The sequence below is a fragment of the Grampus griseus genome, assembly GCF_964374135.1.
Source record: "Grampus griseus genome assembly, chromosome: 11".
Classification (NCBI taxonomy): Eukaryota; Metazoa; Chordata; class Mammalia; order Artiodactyla; family Delphinidae; genus Grampus; species Grampus griseus.
Window position 1 is genome coordinate 25,717,851 of NC_139005.1, and position 6,669 is coordinate 25,724,519.

Consider the following 6,669-nt stretch of genomic DNA (forward strand, 5'->3'; position numbering starts at 1 on the left):
AATAGGAAGAGTGGGGAGTTTACCAGGTGAACAGGAGGGTGAGACAACACTTCCCACCTGGACACGCACTGATGACAGCCCCAGGGATGGGCAGAGTAGTCAAAGTTGGATATATTTTGAAGATTGAACCAATAGACTTGCTGAAGGACTGGAAGTAAGGGAAAGAGAGAAATAAAGGTGTTGTTCATTAATTTTCAACTAATAATTACTGGTTATTGACTAGATACCAGGTACTACCTAAGATGCTTCAGGTACAGTGGCAAAGAAGAGAAGGACCATGATCTCAAGGAGCTTTCATTCTAATTGATGGAGACAAGCAATAAACAAAATATTACAGAAACTAAGTGCTAAGAGGAAAACAAAAGAGGGCGATGTAATAGATTATGAGGTAGGATAGATGTGGCTGAAAACTCAATTCAGAATGCTTTAACTTTAAGGGTTTTATCTCACATGAAAAGTCAAAGTAGGATGGTTCCAGGGCTGGTTACTCAGTGGCTCAATGGCATTGTGACTCCAGCTCAGCATCTCTGTGATTCTCTTGAGTTTTCCTCTCATGCTTGTAAGATGGTTCTGTGGGTCTAAGCAATATATTCTCATGCTAAGGTGTCTGGAGGCAGGGAAAATGGAACTGTGTTTTCTCACGTCCCATTGTAAGAGCACAAAGTATTTGCCTAGAAGAACCCCCAGCAGTACCCTTGTATTATAGCACATACCATGACTAAACTAATCATTGCCAAGGGAAATGAGACATCACCTTTGGCTTAGATCAGTCGTGCTTTATCTCTTGGGTTGGGGATGGGCCTGACTGCCCCTGTAGCTTATGGCTACCTGATACTTGAACAAAATCAGGGTTCTGTTAAAAGAGAAGAGGAGGGCACTGGGAATTAGTGTAAGCAACAAACACTGTCATCCACAGAGAGTCAGGGAATAATTAAAAGGGGCAGTAACTTGGTCTCCCTAGAGATGGTAATGTTTTACTTGAGACTTGTCAAGAAGTTGTCAGTCTTATGAAACCTGGAGACTAGCATTCACGTGTAAAGAGGAAATGCTCTGCTTATGGCTGCAGGGTTTCTTTTGAGGGGGATAAAGATGTTCCAACATTGACTGTGGTGATGGTTGCACAACTCTGAAAATATTAAAATCTATTAAATTATATACTTTACAAGGATATGACTAGATCTGATAGGTTTTTTTTTTTTTTTTTTTTTTTGCGGTACGTGGGCCTCTCACTGCTGTGGCCTCTCCCGTTGCAGAGCACAGGCTCCGGATGCGCAGGCTCAGCGGCCATGGCTCACGGGCCCAGCCGCTCCGCAGCATGTGGGATCCTCCCGGACCGGGGCTCGAACCCACGTCTCCTGCATCGGCAGGCGGACTCTCAACCACTGCGCCACCAGGGAAGCCCCTGATAGGCATTTTTAACAGATCAATTTGGAGCCATAAATTTGGGAAGAGTATCTGCAGAACAAATAACTGAAGAAGACTAGTATCTAGAGTATTAAAAGTACTCCTACAAATCAATATGATAAAAGAAAAAGAACACAATTAGAAAATTTGCAAAATACTTGATTAAGCAGTTCTCCAAAAGAGGAAATGCAGATAGTCAATAAAGATATGAAAAATGTTTAATCTCATTAATTAACCAGGGAAATACGTATTAAAACTGCAATAACGGGGGCAGAGTCAAGATGGTGTACTAGGAGGACGCGGAATTAGCATCTCCTCACAACTAGGGCATCTACCAGGCAGCTGTGAGGGACCATGGACACCTAAGGGAACGGGAGGAAACCCCAGTGACCGGGTAGGATGTGAGGTGTGGCAGGAGTGAAGGGGGAGGAGAAGTGGAGGTGGGACGGGACCGGCACCCCTGAGGGGCGGCTGGGGGAGGGGAAGGGATCTCACGCCAGAAGGGGGGAAATTGGGGAACCATTGGGAGGACAGAAGATCAAAAGGGAGAGTGGCCAGGTTTCCCCTGACCATTTGGAGCCCCAGGAACCTGCTGAGATCCCAGGCCTGATCCTCTGCCCACCTAGGCCCCCTCCAGCCGGGCGGGTCCTGAGGGAGTGGGAGGGAGGGAAGGGGGAGCAAAAGTAAAGGCTGGACCTCCGGGACCAGCACCCCTGAGGGATGGCTGGGGGAGGGGAGGAGTCCCTACACCCAGCGGGACCCACCCACGGTTAGCGGTCCAGTGGGGAAGGCAGAGACCCTGGGAGAGATGGTGGGGGAGGGGTGCGAAGGAACGGAACAGAGCGGGGCCAGCACCTTCCCTGTCCACTTAGGCACCGGGGAGCGTGTTGAGCTCCCAGGCCTAATTCTCTGACCTCGGAGCCTCCCTTCTGCCTCACAGAGCCCAAGGCCCCCAATACACCCCCACCCAGGCCTCTACCTCTACACTCGGAGACCCCCTCCAACAGAGCTGGGCCTAAACCACACCCACACACCCTCACGCAGGGCCCTAGCTCCAAACTCTTGAACTCCACACTCCAGGTGCCCTCCTTTCCACATGCTGCCTCTCCCCTTCTGCACAGGTCCTAAGCAGAGGCCCCACCCCACGCTTGAACGTTGCCCTGCCTAGGCCCTGCCCCATGCTCAAACATCACCACTCCACCCACCTAGGTCCCCCGCCACACCTAAACCCCGCCCCTGCCTAAGTTCCGCCACCCAACTAAACTCCGCCCCCATAGCCAAGGGTTTTTTTTTTCTTCTTTCTTCCTCTGTTACATCGGGGTTCTGTTTTACCTTGTTGATTCATTATTGTTGATTCTTTTATATTTCTATTTCTCCTAAGGAAGCTTTTATTTTTCTAATTCTATTTTATTCTTTATACTTTGTTAGTGATCGCTCCTTTTGGCTTGTTGCCTCGCCCCCTTTTTTTTCTTTTTTCTGCTGTGGTTTTATTTTACCTTGTTGCAGTGGTTTCAATTATACTTTTATTTTTCCTAAAAAATTTTTATCTTTCTAATTTTATTTTGTTATTTATCCTTTGATATTGTACTGCTCCTTTTTTTCTTTCTTTCTTCCTTTTTTTATAACATTAAATTGACCATCTTAATCATTTTTATTAAAATAATATTAAAAATTTATTTACTTATTTATTTTTGGCTGCGTTGGGTCTTCGTTGCTGCATGTAAGCTTTCTCTACTTGCGGTGAGCAGGGGCTACTCTTCATTGCAGTGCACAGGCTTCTCATTGCGGTGGCTTCTCTTGTTGTGGAGCATGGGCTCTAGGCGCGTGGGCTTCAGTAGTTGTGGCACGTGGGCTCAGTAGTTGTGGCTCACAGACTCTAGAGCACAGGCTCAGTAATTGTGGCACACAGCCTTAGTTATTCCGTGGCATGTGGGATCTTCCCTGACCAGGGCTCAAACCTGTGTCCCCTGCATTGGCAGATGGATTCTTAACCACTGAGCCACCAGGGAAGCCCTTTTTATTTTTTTACCATGCCACAAAGCTTGTGGGATCTTGGTTCCCAGGCCGGAGGTCAGGCCTGAGCTCCTGTAGTGGGAGCTCTGGGTCCAAACCACTGAACTAACAGAGAACCCCAAACCCCAGGGAATATTAATCAGAGTGAGGCCTCCCAGAGGTCCTCATCTCAGCCCCAAGACCCAGCTCTATCTAACTGCCTGCAAACTCCAGGGCTGGACGACTCAGGCCAAACAACCAGTAAGACAAGAATACAGCACCACCCATCAAAAAAAAAAAAGAAAGAAACGACAAAAAAATATCTTACTGACGAAGGAGCAAGGTAAAAACCTACAGGACCAAATAAATGAAGACAAAATAGGCAAACTACCTGAAAATGAATTCAGAGTAATGATAGTAAAGATGATCCAAAATCTTGGAAACAGAAAGGAGAAAATACAAGAAACATTTAACAAGGATCTAGAAGAACTGAAGAGCAAACAAACAGTGATGAACAACACAATTACTCAAATTAAAAATACTCTAGAAGGAATCAATAACAGAATAACTGAGGCAGAAAAATGGATAAGTGAGCTGGAAGATAAAATGGTGGAAATAAATGCCAGGGAACAAAATAAAGAAAAAAGAATGAAAAGAATTGAGGACAGTCTCAGAGACCTCTGGAATAACATTAAACATACCAACATTCGAATTATAGGGGTCCCACAAGAAGAGAAAAAGAAAGGGTCTGAGAAAATATTTGAAGACATTATAGTCGAAAACTTCCCTAACATGGGAAAGGAAATAGTCACTCAAGTGACACAGAGAGTACCATACAGGATAAACCCAAAGAGAAAAACACTAAAACACATATTAATCAAACTATCAAAAATTAAATACAAAGAAAAAATATTAAAAGCAGGAAGGGAAAAGCAGCAAAGAACATACAACAGAATATCCACAAGGTTAACAGCTGATTTTTCAGCAGAAACTCTGCAAGCCAGAAGAGAGTGGCAGGGCAAATTTAAAGTGATGGAAGGGAAAAAACTACAACCAAGATTACTCTATCCAGTAAGGATCTCATTCAAATTCCACAGAGAAATTAAAGCCTTTACAGACAAGCAAAAGTTAAGAGAATTCAGCACCACCAAACCAGCTCTACAACAAATGCTAGAGGAACTTCCCTAGGCAGGAAATACAAGAGAAGGAAAAGACCTGCAAAAACAAAACCAAAACAATTAAGAAAATCGTCATAGGAACATACATATCAATAATTACCTTAAATGTAAATGGATTAAATGTTCCAACCAAAAGACATAGACTGGCTGAATGGATACAAAAACAAGACACGGGGACTCCCTGGTGGCACAGTGGTTAAGAGTCTGCCTGCCAACACAGGGGACACAGGTTCGGCCCTGGTCCGGGAAGATCCCACATGCTGTGGAGCAGCTAAGCCCGTGTGCCACAATTAGTGAACCCTGCAGGCCTAGAGCCTGTGCTTCACAACAACAGAAGCCACTGCAATGAGAAGCCCACACACCACAACGAAGAGTAGCCGCCACTCGCTGCAACTAGAGAAAGCCCACACACAGCAACAAACACCGAATAGAGCCAAAAATAAATAAATAAATAAAACAAGACCCGTACATATGCTGTCTACAAGAGACCCACTTCAGACCTAGAGACACATACAGACTGATAGTGAGGGGATGGAAAAAGATACTCCATGCAAATAGAAATAAAAAAAAAGCTGGCGTAGCAATTCTCATATCAGACTAAATAGACTTTAAAATAAAGACTATTACAAGAGATAAAGAAGGACACTAATAATGATCAAGGGATCAATCCAAGAATAAGATATAACAATTGGAAATATTTGCGCACCCAACATAGGAGCACCTCAATACATAAGGCAAAGGCTAACAGCCATAAAAGGGGAAATCGACAGTAACATAATCATAGTAGGGGATATTAACACCCAACTTTCACCAATGGACAGATCATCCAAAATGAAAATAAATAAGGAAGCACAAGCTTTAAACGACACATTAAACAAGATGGACTTAACTGATATTTATAGGACTTTCCATCCAAAAACAACAGAATACACTTTCTTCTCAAGTGTTCATAGAACATTCTGCAGGATAGATCATATCATGGGTCACAAATCAAGCCTTGGTAAGTTTAAGAAACTTGAAATCATATCAAGTATCTTTTCCGACCACAATGCTATGAGACTAGATATTAATTACAGGAAAAAATGTAAAAAGTACAAACACATGGAGGCTAAACAATATGCTACTAAAAAAACAGGAGATGACTGAAGAAATCAAAGAGGAAACCAAAAAATACCTAGAAACAAATGACAGTGAAAACATGATGAGCCAAAACCTATGGGATGCAGCAAAAGCAGTTCTAAGAGGGAAGTTTATAGCAATACAATCCTACCTCAAGAAACAAGAAACATCTCAAATAAACAACCTAACCTTACACCAAAAGCAATTAGAGAAAGAAGAACAAGAAAACCCCAAAGTTAGCAAAAGGAAAGAAATCATAAAGATCAGATCAGAAAGAAATGAAAAAGAAATGAAGGAAACAATAGCAAAGATCAATAAAACTAAATGATTGTTCTTTGAGAAGATAAACAAAATTGAAAAACCATTAGCCAGACTCACCAAGAAAAAAAGGGAGAAGACTCAAATCAATAGAATTGTAAATGAAAAAGGAGAAGTAACAACTGACACAGCAGAAATACAAAGAATCGTGAGAGATTACTACAAGCAATTCTATGCCAATAAAATGGACAACCTGGAAGAAATGCACAAATTCTTAGAAAAGCACAACCTTCCAAGACTGAACCAGGAAGAAGTAGAAAATATAAACAGACAAATCACAAGCACTGAAATTGAAACTGTGGTTAAAAATCTTCCAACAAATAAAAGCCCAGGACCAGATGGCTTCACAAGCGAATTCTATCAAATATTTAGAGAAGAGCTAACACCTATCCTTCTCACACTTTTCCAAAATATAGCAGAGGGAGGAACACTCTCAAACTCATTCTATGAGGCCACCATCACACTGATAGCAAAACCAGACAAAGATGTCACAAAAAAGAAAACTGCAGGCCAATATATCTGACGAACATAGATGCAAAAATCCTCAACAAAATACAAACAAACAGAATCAAACAGCACCTTAAAAGAATCATACACCATGATCAAGTGGGGTTTATCCCAGGAATGCAAGGATTCTTCCATATACGCACGTCAATCA